Source organism: Ranitomeya variabilis, chromosome 6 (genome assembly GCF_051348905.1).
Source record: "Ranitomeya variabilis isolate aRanVar5 chromosome 6, aRanVar5.hap1, whole genome shotgun sequence".
Lineage (NCBI taxonomy): Eukaryota > Metazoa > Chordata > Amphibia > Anura > Dendrobatidae > Ranitomeya > Ranitomeya variabilis.
In genome coordinates this window covers 340,087,345-340,105,332 of record NC_135237.1, presented here as the reverse complement: position 1 = coordinate 340,105,332, position 17,988 = coordinate 340,087,345, and the positions used below count along the sequence as shown (strand labels likewise).

Here is a 17,988-nt window from a genome sequence, read left to right as displayed (position 1 = left end):
GAAATTTCCCCGAAAGGCAGACAGAGGCCCCCACAAATATTGGCGGTGATTTTAGGTGAAATGACAAACGTAGTATGAAAATAGGTTTAGCAAAATTGAGGTCCGCTTACTAGATAGCAGGAAGACAGAAAGGGCACTTTCATGGTCAGCTGAAAACCCTATCAAAACACCATCCTGAAATTACTTTAAGACTCTAGTATTAACTCATAACATCAGAGTGGCAATTTCAGATCACAAGAGCTTTCCAGACACAGAAACGAAACTACAGCTGTGAACTGGAACAAAATGCAAAAACAAACAAGGACTAAAGTCCAACTTAGCTGGGAGTTGTCTAGCAGCAGGAACATGCACAGAAAGGCTTCTGATTACAATGTTGACCGGCATGGAAGTGACAGAGGAGCAAGGCTAAATAGCGACTCCCACATCCTGATGGAAACAGGTGAACAGAGAGGATGATGCACACCAGTTCAATTCCACCAGTGGCCACCGGGGGAGCCCAAAATCCAATTTCACAACATATAACCTGATATCGTAGTGTGTGTGAATGCGTGTATGTTACTGGTGGAAGCTCCTAATTATCCCCTTCCCTTGCGTTGTTGCATGAGCCTGGGTGTTTGGAGCTGAAATAGTGCCAGTTAGTGCATACCAGCACTGAGCACAATCTACCAGTGACGACCAGAGGTATTCTCCAGTGTGACATCGTGCGCAGTTTGTGCGAGTATATATTCCCTAGTTAGGGCGGTTAGTGGCGTTCGCAAGAGCGACGCTGCACTCACTCAGTGCGCTAAATTTATTATTTAGTCTTTCCTGGCATTGCCGGTGCGGCGCCTTGCATTAGTGGGCCTAGAGGGACTCTAACCCCGTGTCTTTGGGGCTGAGTCCTGTGACCAAACACTAGCGCACATTCTGCGGTATTGTGTTTTCAATATTATACCACCATATAGTGTCCGCCATTACTGCGAGTGCCCCTTATTACTACTTTTATTATTTGGTGCGTTCCGCTAGCCTTAACAATTGCTGAAATGAACGGGTTTGCCCATTTTAATCTGTATAACAACTTAAAATTACATGGACACTACTCTATAGCTATTTTCACAACCCTTTGGGTTTGTATGTTTAAATAGTTGAGTTGTTATGCTTGTATATTCTGTAGTCACACCCTGGTTTACTGATTTGCATGCATAATGCTTTGCATAGTAATGAAATTGAAACAAAATTGAGCCATCCCATAATTCAGTGCTGCACAAAGTATTGCATTAGCAGAGCTCTGCTACACTGTAAGGGTTGTATCTGTTGACAAGCTGTCGACTGGTTCTAATAACAACCAGTAGAAATCTGACTGTTGCTCTGGGCTATATTACATGCTGTAACTCTATATATAGGATGTAAAATGATGTTCAAAGCTTTAAATATTTCCTGGTAGACGTAGCTGAGATGAGATGCTTTACATTCAAATAAAGTAAAAGTGAGCATATCTGAAAAAGGCTCCTGTGATGTTGAGGATTCAACACCATCACACTATGTGCTATGTTAATAATTTGTTATAATTGCCAGTATTGCTATATAAATGTATATAAATAAAAGTAAATTGTATATTTTTGCACTTGCAATATGCGCTCTCCTTGAATTTTATATGTCAAGTCTAGCCGAATGTTCCATTATGACTGCACTGCCATTAAAGAGGATTATATTTCACTTAATGAATGTATTTTAATGAACCTTTGTTTAGATAACATGCATTGCGGTATGAAAAGATGGTTGTATACAGAAAGCAATACAAAGTCATAAATATAAATGGCATTTGTTACAAGAACATGTGTTGTATATACTACAATACATTAATCTTGTTGTAATAAATTATGTAAAATAGAAAAAGCACAAAACATGCAGGACTGTAATAGTTTTTGTCACCAGACTTTATTTGGTTTGTTTTCCCACAGGTAACACATTTCCTGTAAGGAAGAAAAATATGGCAAATATTTCTTTCAGTAAGTAAACAAAGCATTAGATGAAAAATGAAAATTTTTCATACATGAAAATTTTATGCATAAGGCAAATAATAAAGTTGTATAGTGCCCCCTGCAGGACAAGTATTTTGAATTCTGGGAATTCTACTCAGAGTGTATACACCTCCCAATCTATTGAAGTTATGGGTCAAACACCTGAGGCTGAGTTTCTCTAGATACAACTGATAACATTGGGGCTAACAAGGGATGAGCTTTACATACCACATATCGTATCGCAGGAATCTATCCTAGGAATAAATACCATAGAGGCAGACATGGGTGAAAGTGGGGCTTTGCCTAGCTTGATCTCTTGTTCTGTTTGGTAGCAAGAACTCATGCAAGTGTCTCTTTTCCAAAGGTGTGTAAGCAAGAGGTAGCTAAATTACCCAACTATCATCGAAAGGGTGGTAAGGGAAAACAACCTAAGACTTTTCTGTCTTGGATGACAAAACCTTAATGAAGGACCCATTTTGATCTTTGATATAAGTCTCCTTCTTTCTATGTATGCCATTCCTGTAGGCGTCACAAAATTGGCTATTTTACATTTTGCTATGCTATAAATTGTTTTTACTTACTTTCTAATGTCGGAAAGATGAGCACTTGAAATCTTTGCCCTGGGTCCATCAACGGAGGAAAAAAAAAGTACATTCATACCACCACCACAGCCACTAGTTCACAACAAGGAAAAATGAATATTAGATGTCTTGTTCTATCATAGGTATCCAGCTCGACTTCAGAAGGTAAATTTGGATGATCTTGATAAAACCTCAATAAACTGTACACATACTTGTTTTAAGGTTTATAACATATTTAGCTGTAGCCGTAGTCCTCTCTTAGTTCGTGCTACACTACTTAAAACTAAGGATCACTGGATTCTAATAAAGAATAGTGGTGGAACAAGTAGTCTAATTGTTTCTCTGGATTGACCGGGAGACCTTTCCTGTTGTGAATTACACATGGTTTTACCCTTTGACCTAAGAAAGCTCTGAAATGCCCGGTAGATCTCTAAAGCTGTGGTGAAAGGTCCTATCAGTGACATGTTGGAACATTATCTGTCACGTGAGCTGTGTGCCAACAAGCATATTAAACTAAATGAATTACTACCCACATCCAGTTTCTGACAATCCTAACTTCATTTAACCTGTCAGCATGCTGATTATTATTTAAACAGGAAGCGCAAATATAGACAAGTGCAACCAAAAGACGCAGCTGCAGCCACTTCTCTCCTCGACCTGTTTGTTGTAGTGTATTATTCGGCAAGTTATTAAATGTCTTTTTTTATTGCCTTTATGTTAAATAACATGCAGTTATTATAAGCAGCTCTGACAATGGCAAGGAAAACTGAAAATGCATGTACTTTGGTGTTTTAAGCATGCCCTTCAGGTATAAATATTACCTTAGAAAGATTTATGAACTTGTGAAAATGGGTTAAGATGACTTTAGAATACTTTAGAAATTAATAGAATAGAAATACCCTCATTAGTAGTGCCTGATGGTATTATTGATTGCCATGCTTTTTCCATCTTCAAAGACATTCTGATGTCTTACCAAGTGCATAACACAGCAGACAACTACAAACCTTTGATGGCACATGTATTTTTTTATGCTTCCTTTATTATTATTTTCTTTGGAATAAAGTTTTCCTGCTCTCTCTTTAACATAAAAAATGAACACTATTGTGTTAAAATCAAAATATAAATACAGATAGAAAATATCACTATGTAAATGCAACGCATAACTTGATGTCCAATTTTGTTTTACGCTACCTTGCCTATTCTAGTGATGTTTTGTTGGATATTTAATGATGTCATGCCCATAATTCATTAGACTTTTCAGCTTTTTTTTTATTCAATTGGATGTAAGAAATACTTGTTTTCCCTTTTTTTTTTTGCTACTGTTACATAATCTAAAAAATAAATTAAATTGGATTGTACAGTTTTTACAACCTAATGCAATAATAGTTAGGATTTTATATAAAATTATTTTCCAATATAAATATTTTATTAGATACTTTCTTAAAATACAACCAGTACCCTGGCCATTAATTTAACAAATAGTAAATATAACGCAAACAATTATTTCATCAGAAAACTCAATTCTTCTTTATAATAATATTTAATTTCTTATCATAATGTTAAAAACGTAACATAAATTACTATTATTATAAGAAAACTGTTATTACCAATACAATTGCTAAAATAAACCTAACACAATAATACATTTATTTCGATACTACAACAATAAAATATAAAATCCTAGAATACAGTTTTATTTTAATATTAACATATATAAAATGAAGCATGCACTTGGATGGTTCATAAATCAGATCGGAAAAAAAATACAATACCTGCTTTTTTCTTACCAACAAAACACCCCTCCCTTTGTTCAAGGCACTGATTTTGTAGATATCTGGAACTGTGCCAGCATGACAAGATATTGCTTTCTTAGGATTCCAGCTAAGCCCAAAGAAAGGTGAGATCATAAAAGTAAGACCACAGCTTTTGAGCTAGGTTGCTGATGCTAGAAACAGTTGTTCACATTAAGGCGCCCTAATTTAATTTCATGAAAGAGACGTAGGATGCCACTATGTGTATGTATCGGAGGTATGCATTTTCTAAAAGGAACTAAAACTCTGTCACTCCAAAGTTGCTCTTCTGTTTGACTTCCAGCCAACGCAGGGACTGCTGTCTGGAAACAGTAACTTTAACTTTATCTGTGTGGCTGCTTATGAGGTCTGTCTGTGTGATCCTCATAAATAGATAAGGGTAGAGAGACAGCTCAGAGCATGGCTTGTTTACAGTAGGACAGAAGAAAACAGCTAGACATAAATGAGGGCTGACGGTTTCATGAAGCACATTTGGTTGATCACAGATTCAATCTGACTGCCCTGAACTGAGCGATGATCCGTACAGTATGCAAAATTCACTTCCTTGCTGGTCTGTGCCCACCAGCCTTCCAGCAGCCCCTCAGCCATGGCTTTGAGTAGAACCAGAACTGAACACAGCATTGTTTTACCCAATTCCTTTTGACAACAATCACATTCTTTTAAAAACTTCATAGGTTCTACTTGTCACTGGTTATAAATTAGTTCTTTTCTTAGTTGTAGAGAATTTTTTTCCATGTTTTGTCAAATCAGACTCAGGCATTATCTCGGGCATTAATAAAAAAATGAGCTTTAATATTAATAGCCAAACTGAATGTAGTAGTTCATTATTCACAACGCCCTACATGTCAGCAATGTATCAAATTCTATGCCTTTTACTATCTATGTAGAACCTTTCTAAATTACCATATCTCATAGTGACCATGATAAATGCTAAACTTACTGGATACATCTACATTTCTCAGTAAAGAGCTGTGCATCATTTGCAGATACGGATTTTCACAAGTTTCATGTTCTCTTACCAGTTACAGTCCGAAATGCATTTTTTTAAAATAAAATTGTTAGATGGTAACATTGGTAGCATTCAGCTTTAAGCTCGGTTTTAAAAAAATCGCAACAGTAAATTGCTGATAGTATGACTAATAACTACATAGACTTCTCATATTAAAGTTTCAATGCTTAGCAATGATGCTATTTCCCAGTGGAGGGGCAGAGGTTCTTGTTCTAATGGTCAATAATTTCATTTAATTTAGCTGATATTTAATCTAAAAGGGAGTTACCAAGCTAAAAAGAAGAGTATGCCATCACTCTATGTGGTAGACTGCAGTACTCACACTGTCATGATCCCCATGTATTCCCTGTACGAGTGGGCAGTCATGCAATTATGCAATTTGGATAGTTTTGGTCACTTACCGTTTCGATTCTCATGTATCAACTAGACTCTCCTGCACTTTTTGCATTGCACACTGGCTTGATTAGGCGGTCAGCAGTCACTTAGAGAGAGTGCAGAATTTTTTCCTCAACCTCATTAACATTATTCATTGAAGGTTGATCAAAAAAAGGAGATATTATAATACTTTGGTTTTGGCTGATATAATCGAATTTGTAATTTATTTTTTTTTTCCACATTGCAATTGTAGCATAGTTCAACCTAAAATTAGGCCATAGTGCTGATGGCAAGGAGAAGAATCAAAGAAAAATAATGTTTTACTGTAAAATATTAATTCAATTGCATGCTAAATAAAATTGTTAAATAAAATGTGTAGCAAGGGTTACAAAAGAGTATACTGTATGTATGTATATATATGTATATATATATATATATATATATATATATATATATATACATTAGGCAATTAGGTATTCACCTCGGTATAATCGACTGATCCGCCCTGTATGTTTGGCGCTTTATTTGCAGCCAATGAACATGCTGGGCTGGCTTGCCAATTACAGTAATGTCAGCATCATCTTTGGTGTGGCACTACTGTAATTGGCTGGCCTTCCAGCACCATAGGGGATATTTAAAGGCTGCCGGTGCCATCTTGTGCACATTGCAGTCAGAAACAGCATAGGGAGAGCATAATTTGAGCGTAGGGAGAGTGAAAGGAGCTTAGGGAGAGAGATAAGGGCTTATCCCCCCCCAAAAAAAAGCTCTTTAAAGAGCTGAAGATTGTGAAGATTAATTGTTTGTTAGGTAGGGATAGCTTGGTGGGAGATTTAATAGGAGGGAGAGTGAAAGGTAGGCAGCGGGGTATTCTCATCATTGCAAGTGCATGCTGCAGCTCTCTGCTATTTTCCCCAGTGTTGCATAGTAGTTAGTATAAGGAACAGACTGTGGGATTAGGGTGAAATAGGGATGGTTTAATCCATTACTAAAATATAAAAACAGCTATTTGTAGAGGGAAATATTATTAGGGAGCAACAATATATATAAAACCATTTTTGGGAGCTACATAAAATTCCTGTGTAGCAGCCTATAATTTAGTTTTATTTTATTTTTACCACAAAATAATATTCCTCAGTGGCAGGATATAGTAACTTCCATTTTAAAATCTAATTGCTAAATAATATTCCTCTTCTATTGCTTAACCCCTTCCCAACCTTTGACGCCACGTAGGCATCATGAAAGTCGGTGACAATCCGACCCATGACGCCTATGTGGCGTCATGGAATGATCACGTCCCTGCAGATCGGGTGAAAAGGTTAACTCCAATTTCACCCGATCTGCAGGGACAGGGGGAGTGGTACTTCATCCCAGGGGGGGTGGCTTCACCCCACGTGGCTACGATCGCTCTGATTGGCTGTTGAAAGTGAAACAGCCAATCAGAGCGATTTGTAATATTTCACTATGAAAACTGGTGAAATATTACAATCCAGCCATGGCCGATGCTGCAATATCATCGGCCATGGCTGGAAAACCTAATCTGTCCCCCCCACACCCACCGATCTCCTCCCCAGTCCTCCGTTATGTGGTCCGCCCCCCTAGGTCGTCCTGCCCGCTCCCCCGTCGTCCTGTCCGCTCCCCCCGTGCTCCGATGCCACCTCCGTGCTCAGATCCCCCCCATGCTCAGATCACCCCCCCTCATACTTACCGAGCCTCCGGGCGTCCGTCCGTCTTCTCCATGGGCGCCGCCATCTTCCAAAATGGCGGGCGCATGCGCAGTGCGCCCGCCGAATCTGCCAGCCGGCAGATTCGTCCCAGGTATATTTTGATCACTGCGATATAACCTATCACAGTGATCAAAATAAAAAAAATAGTAAATGACCCCCCCCTTTATCACCCCCATAGGTAGGGACAATAATAAAAAAAAGAAAATATTTTTTTTTCTTTTTCCACTAGGGTTAGAACTAGGGTTAGGGTTAGGGGTAGGGTTAGGGGTAGGGTTAGGGTTAGGGGTAGGGTTAGGGCATGTGCACACAGTGGGGATTTGGCTGCGGATCCACAGCGGATTGGTCGCGGATCCGCAGCGGATTGGCTGCGGATCCGCAGCGGATTGGCCGCTGCGAATTCGTAGCAGTTTTGCATCAGGTTTACAGTACCAGGTACACCTATGGAAAACCAAATCCGCTGTGCCCATGGTGCACAAAAATACCATGCGGAAACGCTGCGTTGTATTTTCCGCAGCATGTCAATTTTGTGCGGATTCCGCAGCGTTTTACACCTGTTCCTCAATAGGAATCCGCAGGTGAAATCCGCAGAAAAAAAAATTGGAAATCTGCTGTAAATCCGCAGGTAAAACGCAGTGCCTTTTACCCGCGGATTTTTCAAAAATGGTGCGGAAAAATCTCACACGAATCCGCAACGTGGGCACATAGCCTTAGGGTTAGGGTTGGAATTAGAGTTAGGGTTGGAATTAGGGCTAGGGTTGGAAATAGGGTTAAGATTAGGCTTGTGGTTAGGATTACGGATAGGGTTAGGGGTAGGGTTGAGCGACTTTTATTTTTATAGGATCGGGTCGGGTTTCACGAAACCTGACTTTCTCAAAAGTCGGGTCGAGTGAAATCGGCCGATCCTATAAAAAAGTCGGGGTCGGGGTCGGCCGAAACACGAAACCCAATGCAGTGCAATGGGATACTATGGTTCCCAGGGTCTGAAGGAGAGGAAACTCTCCTTCAGGCCCTGGGATCCATATTAATGTGTAAAATAAAGAATTAAAATAAAAAATATTGATATACTCACCTCTCCGGAGGCCCCTGGACATCACCGCTGGTAACCGGCAGCCTTCTTTGCTTAAAATGAGCGCGTTTGATTGGTTGCTTCTGATTGGTCGCGTGCCGCTCACATGGGCGGCCGCGACCAATCACAAGCCGTGACGTCATCTAAGGCCCTTCACGCGCTCATTCTTAGGAAGGAAGGCTGCCGGAAAGAAGCCGAGGGTGAGTATATTTCTATTAGGTATATACTCACCCTCGGACGCGCCCTGCTTGTTTCTGGTAGCCTTCCTTCTTAAGAATGAGCACGTGAAGGGCCTTAGATGACGTCACGGCTTGTGATTGGTCGCGGCCACCCATGTGACCGCTCACGCGACCAATCACAAGCCGTGACGTAATTCTCAGGTCCTAAATTCCTAGAATGAGGAATTTAGGACCTGAGAATTACATCACGGCTTGTGATTGGTCGCGTGGCGGTCACATGAGCGGCACACGACCAATCAGAAGCCGTGACGTCATCTAAGGCCCTAAACGCGCTCATTCTTAAGAAGGAAGGCTGCCAGTTAGTACCAGGGCGTGTCCGAGGGTGAGTATATCAATATTTTTTATTTTGATTCTTTATTTTACACTTAAATATGGATTACGATATCGATTTCCGATATCGCAAACATATCGGAACTCGGTATCGGAATTCCGATACCAGATTCAGAAGATCGCCGACCTCATGGCCGACCCCACACAGGGGTCGGGTTTCATGAAACCCGACTTTGCCAAAAGTCGGCGACTTCTGAAAATGGCCGGCCCGTTTCGCTCAACCCTAGTTAGGGGTGTGTTGGGGTTACAGTTGTGGTTAGGGTTGGGATTAGGGTTAGGGTTGGGATTAGGGTTAGGATTAGGGTTAGGGTTGGGAATAGGGTTACGGGTGTGTTGGGGTTAGGGTTGTGGTTAGGGGTGTGTTGGAGTTAGGGTTGTGATTAGGGTTATGGCTACAGTTGGGATTAGGGTTAGGGGTGTGTTGGGGTTAGTGTTGAAGTTAGAATTGAGGGGTTTCCACTGGTTAGGCACATTAGGGGTCTCCAAGCGCAACATGGCGCCACCATTGATTCCAGCCAATCTTGCGTTCAAAAAGTCAAATGGTGCTCCCTCCCTTCCAAGTCCCGACGTGCGCCCAAACAGTGGTTTACCCCCACATATGGGGTACCAGCGTACTCAGGACAAACTGGGCAACAGATATTGGGGTCCAATTTCTCCTGTTACCCTTGTGAAAATAAAAAAATGCTTGCTAAAACATCTTTTTTGAGGAAAAAAAAAGGATTTTTTATTTTCACGGCTCTGCGTTGTAAACTTCTGTGAAGCACTTGGGGGTTGAACGTGCTCACCACACATCTAGATAAGTTCCTTGGGGGGTCTAGTTTCCAAAATAGGGTCACTTGTGGGGGGTTTCTACTCTATAGGCACATCAGGGGCTCTGCAAATGCAACATGACGCCCGCAGAGCATTCCATCAAAGTCTGCATTTCAAATGTCACTACTTCCCTTCCGAGCCCTGACGCGCGCCCAAACAGTGGTTTAACCCCACATATGGGGTATCAGCGTACTCACAACAAACTGGGCAACAAATATTGGGGTCAAATTTCTCTTGTTACCTTTGTGAATATAAAAAATTGTTTGCTAAAACATCTTTTTTGAGGAAAGAAAAATGATTTTTTATTTTCACGGCTCTGCGTTGTAAATTTCTGTGAAGCACTTGGGGTTGAACGTGCTCACCACACATCTAGATAAGTTCCTTGGGGGTCTAGTTTCCAAAATGGGGTCACTTGTGGGGGGTTTCTACTGTTTAGGCACATCAGGGGCTCTGCAAATGTAACATGATGCCCGCAGACCATTCCATCAAAGTCTGCATTCTAAATCATCACTACTTCCCTTCCGAGCCCCGGCATGTGCCCAAACAGTAGTTCACCCCCACATATGGGGTATCAGCGTACTCACAACAAACTGGGCAACAAATATTGGGGTCAAATTTCTCCTGTTACCCTTGGGAAAGTTAAAAAATTCTGGGCTAAAAAAATATTTTTGACGAAAGAAAACACATTTATTATTTTCACAGCTCTGCATTATAAACTTCTGTGAAGCACTTGGGGGTTCAAAGTGCTCACCACACATTTAGATAAGTTCCCTTGGGGGTCTAGTTTCCAAAGTGGGGTCACTTGTGGGGAGTTCCTACTGTTTAGGCACATCAGGGGTTCTGCAAATGCAACGTGACGCCAGCAGAGCATTTCATCAAAGTCTGCATTTCAAAACGTCACTACTTCCCTTCCGAACCCCGACGTGTGCCAAAACAGTGGTTTACCCCCACATATGGGGTATCAGCATACTCAGGAGAAACTGCACAACAACTTTTGGGGTCCAATTTCTCCTGTTACCCTTGGGAAAATAAAAAATTGTGGGCTAAAAAATCATTTTTGAGAAAAGAAAAATTATTTTTTATTTTCATGGCTCTGCGTTATAAACTTCTGTGAAGCACTTGGGGGTTCAAAGTGCTCACCACACATCTAGATTAGTTCCTTGGGAGGTCTAGTTTCCAAAATGGGGTCACTTGTGGGGGAGCTTCAATGTTTAGGCACACAGGGGCTCTCCAAACACGACATGGTGTCCGCTAATGATTGAAGCTAATTTTCCATTCAAAAAGCCAAATGGCGTGCCTTCCCTTCCGAGCCCTGCCGTGCACCAAAACAGTGGTTTACCCCCACATATGGGGTATCATCGTACTCAAGACAAACTGGACAACAACGTTTGGGGTCCAATTTCTCCTATTACCCTTGGGAAAATAAAAAATTCCGGGCTAAAATTCATTTTTCAGGAAAGAAAAATATTTTTTTTATTTTCATGGCTCTGCGTTATAAACTTCTGTGAAGCACCTGGGGGTTTTAAGTGCTCACTATGCATCTAGATAAGTTCCTTGGGGGGTCTAGTTTCCAAAATGGGGTCACTTGTAGGGGAGCTCCAATGTTTAGGCACACAGGGGCTCTCCAAACGCGACATGGTGTCCGCTAATGATTGGAGCTAATTTTCTATTCAAAAAGTCAAATGGCGCGCCTTCCCTTCCGAGCCTTGCCGTGCACCCAAACAGTGGTTTACCCCCACATATGAGGTATCGGCGTACTCAGGAGAAATTGCCCAACAAATTTTAGGATCCATTTTATCCTGTTGCCCATGTGAAAATGAAAAAATTGAGGCTAAAAGAAATTTTGTGTGAAAAAAAAGTACTTTTTCATTTTTACGGATCAATTTGTGAAGCACCTGAGGGTTTAAAGTGCTCAATATGCTTCTAGATAAGTTCCTTGGGGGGTCTAGTTTCCAAAATTGGATCACTTGTGGGGGAGCTCCAATGTTTAGACTCACAGGGGCTCTCCAAACCTGACATGGTGTCCGCTAGCGATGGAGATAATTTTTCATTCAAAAAGTCAAATGGCGCTCCTTCCCTTCCGAGCCTTACCATGTGCCCAAACAGTGGTTTACCCCCACATGTGAGGTATCGGTGTACTCAGGAGAAATTGCCCAACAAATTTTAGGATCCATTTTATCCTGTTGCCCATGTGAAAATGAAAAAATTGAGGCTAAAATAATTTTTTTGCGAAAAAAAGTACTTTTTCATTTTTACGGATTAATTTGTGAAGCACCTGGGGGTTTAAAGTGCTCACTATGCTTCTAGATAAGTTCCTTGGGGGGTCTCGTTTCCAAAATGGGGTCACTTGTGGGGGAGCTCCAATGTTTAGGCACACGGGGGCTCTCCAAACGCGACATGGTGTCCGCTAAAGATTGGAGCCAATTTTTCATTCAAAAAGTCAAATGGTGCTCCTTCCCTTCCGAGCCCTGCCGTGCGCCCAAACAGTGGTTTACCCCCACATATGAGGTATCAGCGTACTCAGGACAAATTGGACATCAAAGTTCGTGGTCCAGTTTCTCCTTTTACCCTTGGGAAAATAAAAAAATTGTTGCTAAAAGATCATTTTTGTGACTAAAAAGTTAAATGTTAATTTTTTCCTTCCATGTTGCTTCTGCTGCTGTGAAACACCTGAAGGGTTAATAAACTTCTTGAATGTGGTTTTGAGCACCTTGAGGGGTGCAGTTTTTAGAATGGTGTCACTTTTGGGTATTTTCAGCCATATAGAACCCTCAAACTGACTTCAAATGTGAGGTGGTCCCTAAAAAAAATGGTTTTGTAAATTTTGTTGTAAAAATGAGAAATCACTGGTCAAATTTTAACCATTATAACTTCCTAGCAAAAAAAAAAATTGTTTCCAAAATTGTGCTGATGTAAAGTAGACATGTGGGAAATGTTATTTATTAACTATTTTGTGTCACATAACTCTCTGGTTTAACAGAATAAAAATTCAAAATGTGAAAATTGCGAAATTTTCAAAATTTTCGCCAAATTTCCGTTTTTTTCACAAATAAACTCAGAAATTATCGACCTAAATTTACCACTAACATGAAGCCCAATATGTCACGAAAAAACAGTCTCGGAATCGCTAGGATCCGTTGAAGCATTCCTGAGTTATTACCTCATAAAGGGACACTGGTCAGAATTGCAAAAAATGGCCAGGTCATTAAGGTCAAAATAGGCTGGGTCATGAAGGGGTTAAATACCTAATATCTGTCTAGCAGTTGTGCGACTGGTGCAAAGCCTCTTGAGCTACAGAAACATCACTATTTACCATAAATTTCCCAGACTCTGTGGTTGGCATGGCTTATAAAGGCAATGTAAAAAAATCCCCCCCAAAATATATTTGTTTTAGAAATAGCATATCTTTAGCAGCTGTGCGACTGCCACAATTCGAGTAGAGATAATCTTAAGTGACAATTTAGAAGGGGCAATAATCTTCATTACTCGACACTTGGAGTGTGTCAGCAAGGCGATCTTAAAAAAAAATCAAAATCTTCTATTGGTTTAATTTTTGGAAACTTTTATACATTGTGCAAAGGTCAAATTTCTACTCTCAATCTCTATATATTCTATTATTATAATTTTTTATTGTGTTGCCCTTCTCACAGTCTCTTTAAGCATGTATCTAGTAGCCTGATGTTGATTTTTGGGTCTGCACTTGGACACTTTGGAACATGAATGCATTAACATGCTTCACACAATCCTTCATGTTTCAGCCTTGCACAAAATAAATGGTGGTGGGGCATTGGCCAGTTTCTGTATATTTTAACTATGTCTAGGAGACTGGGTTAATGCACTCCATAGACCTACTGTATTTAGGTGGCAGCCTTACACATATTGGAACATCGTCATTGCCACGCTAAGACCTTTAAGTGAGCTCTGTAGCACTGCCTGTCACCTGAGTAATACACTCCACAGACCTCGACACTCTCTGAGACATATCCTCTAATTACTCAATTGTTGCTCAAATCATGCAAAAGATATTCTGCCTGGTTGTGTAGTTTCCAGAAGAACTGCGTAGGCATGTGCAGATGGGTCAATGGCACTCCTGTCTCTTTTCCTTGAGGAGGCTGCTTCCAAGTAAAATGAGGCTTGTACATGTTACTGACATGAGTTTTAGGCCTGACAGACTGACAATAGAGATCCTCACTTGCATACACTGTATACAGAATTTAATTCTAATGCTTTTGGTGTCTGGTAGATTCAATTTCCTGATAGTGATAATACAGTTCCCCCAACTGCTGTATTATATTCACCTTACAGCGGATTCACCCGCTATAACAGTTGTTCCATTGGGATCCAGTGGCAAAAATGAACCGTTGAGCTTGCAAAACGCAAGTTTCACAGCACTTGCTTGCCTTCTGAAAATGTGAATCATGGGCCGCATAATTAGATAGCGTTGGATGTGATGGTGGTGGTGGCGGGCGAGGCCCAAAATTCAAATGGGCATGTTTGAAAAGGCATTGTAAAGGGATGGGGAATATGTATTCCACTATCTTGCTAACTATTTGCCATGAGGGAGTAACCTCCCAAATTTAGTAGTGAGAACTCTCACAAATGTTAAAGGAAAAACTAAAGCCAAAACGCTCCATGTGAACATATACTAAAGGGGAGGTATAATTTTTTTTTTAGCGTTATATACATGTAATTATGAAGGAAAAAATGTTTCTTAGCATTTTTCCCTTTAAAAAAAAATTGGTTTGGTAGGTCTTTTAAAAATCCCTAAAACGTTGCAATAGTCGGACAACATTATTCACAGACACCATAAAATAGTCAGAAAGGCATGCAGGCATCTTTTCCATGCTGTTCCCATTTAGTTTTAGCTCTTTCCCATCAATTTCATTTCAATTTCCATGCCCCTGGACCTGTTTGTTTGGTCCAGCTGAAAAATATTCGGCTTTTCCATTGACTTCCATTGTATTTGTTATTCGGTAAGATTACACGAATATTAGAAATTATTTGTGCCGATTTTCCTGAATCCAAATATTTCACTATTTGATCATCACTAGCTGCAACACAACCCCAAAACATGATTGATCCTCTCCTATGCTTAATAGTTTTCGAGATGTTCTTTTTTCTTGAAATTATGTTCCCTGTTTTCTCCACACATACCTTTGATCATTAGTATAGTTCTATTTTGACCTCATAGGCCCACAGGACTTGTTTACAAAATGCATCTGGCTTGTTTAGATGTTGTTTTGCATACATCTGACACTGAATTTTATGGTGAGGACACAGGAGAGGTTTTCTTCTGATGACTTTTCCATGAAGGCCATATTTGTGCAGAAGTCAGAACAGTAGAACAATGTACCACAACTCTAGAGTCTGCTAAATCTTTGTGAAGGTCTTTTGCAGTCATATAGTGGCTCTAATTTGCCTCTCTAGCAATCCTACAAGCAGCTCTCACTGAAATGTTGCTTGGTCTTCCAGAGCTTATCTTCAACTCCACTGTTCCTCTTAACTGCCATTTCCTTATTACGTTTTGAACTGAGCAAACGGGAACTTGAAAATGATTTGCTATCTTCTTATAGCATTTTCATGCTTTGTGGGCCTCCACCATTTGCATTTTCAGAGTGCTAGGCAGCTGCTTAGAAGAATCCATGCAGCTGTTTTTTTGGCACAAGGTCAGAGGTGTCACGGAAAGCCAAGGGAAGTTAAGGCTGATTACCCGGGACCCTGCGATAACCCTCAGACTAGGGGAAACCCTGTCTGTCCCTCTCCCAGAATTTACACTAATGGTGTGCTTGTCTGGGCCACCAGGCCTGGCCCTAACTCCTGTTTCAACCCTATGCTGAAACCGCCACCCACCACCCAGTGAAGAGATGACACACCAACTACCACAGAAAGCACTGACAGGGAAAACTTAAAACGTAACACGCCACTGACGAACTGGAAAACACAATAATGTGCTCAGGGCAAAGCGAATACAACTATAGGAAGGAGAAATATAACAAAGGATAATACACCACCAGATACGATACTCCTTCTACCAGACCACCACTCCAGACCGGAAACACTAGGCACGAGGCACAAGCTATAATCAGCGACGCCCAAAATCCAGCACGTCTATTTAAACACTGTGGGATTGACCCAGCCTTCAACCCGAGTACCAGCCAGATTAAGCCCGGACAACCTGGATAAAGTCTAGCTGGCAACACTGAGCATATAGAGGACATATGTGGAATTACCGCTGTCTGTCGGACGCCCTAGTGTGAATAGTGTCCGACATGACAGTACCCCACCTTCTACGAGGGACCCCAGGGCCCTCACGACTTATAGGACCTGGCTTGTCCGGATGGCGACGGTGAGACATACTGACCAGCCGGTCAGCATGTATGTCCGAGGCAGGAACCCAAGACCTCTCCTCCGGCCCATAACCATGCCAGTGTACCAGATACTGTAATGTGCGGTGCACTACTCGAGAGTCAACAACCTTGGAGACTTCAAACTCCAAATTGCCATCCACCAAGACTGGAGATGGCATAGGCGCCACGTCCACGGAACCCACCACCTTTTTTAATAAAGATCTGTGGAACACGTTGTGTATTTTATAATACCGTAGGGAGCTCCAATCGGAAGGCTACCAGGTTAATGATGGCGGCGACCCTAAATGGACCAATAAACCTTGGACTCGTATTCAGGGAAGGTATTTTGAGTTTTATGTTTTTTGTGGACAACCACACCCAGTCACCCACACTCAGATCCGGACCTGGCACACGTCTACTGTCAGCCACTCATTTGTACCTAGCACCCACACTCTGCAAGCGCTGTTTCACCCTCCTCCAAACGGATGACAGTTGTGCTCCAAGCTGGTCCTCCTCCGGGACACCAGCAGAGCCTCCCTGACGCAGAGTACAAAATTGAAGATGGTGCCCGTAAACACAAAAGAACGGGGACTCCCCAGACGATTCCTGGCGGTGATTATTTATGGCAAACTCAGCCAAAGGAAGGAACGTCGACCACTCCTCCTGGTTGTCAGAAACAAAGCAGCGTAAGTACTGCACCAAATTCTGGTTAATACACTCGGTCTGACCATTTGACTGAGGAAGAAATGCCGAGGAATGCAACAACTTGATCCCCAGCCATGAGCAAAGTGCTTTCCAATACTTTGCCAAAAACTGAGAACCCCTATCCAACACAATGTCAGATGGGACCCCGTGAAGTCTGACCACCTCCTGCACAAATACCTGAGCCAGAGTCTTCGTGTTGGACAAAGAAGGCAAAGACACAAAGTGCGACATCTTTGGGAACCGATCAACAACCACCAAGATGACTGTGTTCCCAGCTGAGGAAGGCAAATCTGTGATAAAATCCATGGAGATCTCCGTCCATGGCCTACTGGGTACCCTGAGAGGATGTAATGAGCCAGCAGGATGGGAGCGGGGTGTCTTAGCCCTAGCGCACGTGGTGCATGCTGACACGTACGAGACCACATCCTGTCAGATTTTGGGCCACCAAAACCGACGCAACACCAACTCCAAGGTACCCCTAACCCCTGGATGGCCAGCCAGGACAGCATCATGATGCTCACCCAACACCTTTAGGCGAAGATGGAGCGGTACAAACGATTTGTTAATGGGAAGCTCTGGTGGAACCTCCTCCTAAGCCTCGGCAATCTCAGCCTCAACCTCGGTCGTGAGAGCCGAGACCACTACACCCTTTTGGAGGATGGGTACCGATCTTCCCGAGGTTCTCCCCCCGGAAAGCACCTGGACAAAGCGTCCGCCTTAGTGTTCTTAGACCCAGGTCGGTAAATAACAAAAAAGTTGAATCGCGTGAAAAACAATGCCCAGCGAGCCTGCCTGGGGGAAAGACGCTTGGCTGACTTCAAATAAAGAAGATTTTTATGGTCGGTTATAACTATAACCTGGTGAACCAACCCCTCTAAGAAGTGTCGCCATTCCTCAAAAGCCAACTTGATAGCCAACAACTCCTTGTTGCCGATATCGTAGTTACGTTCGGCGGGCGACAGCTTTTTGGAGAAATAGGCGCATGGACGCA

At 41.8% G+C, this 17,988-nt stretch overlaps 1 protein-coding gene across 1 annotated transcript in view; it reads left to right on the top strand.

Moving 5' to 3' along the window:
- Nucleotides 1-17,988, top strand: part of LOC143783277 (uncharacterized) — a 292,496-nt gene that overhangs the window by 78,544 nt on the left and 195,964 nt on the right. The window contains exon 3 of the mRNA XM_077271688.1: nt 1,941-1,988. The gene's annotated coding sequence lies outside the window, so the exon portion shown is untranslated. The remainder of the gene's footprint in view (nt 1-1,940; nt 1,989-17,988) is intronic.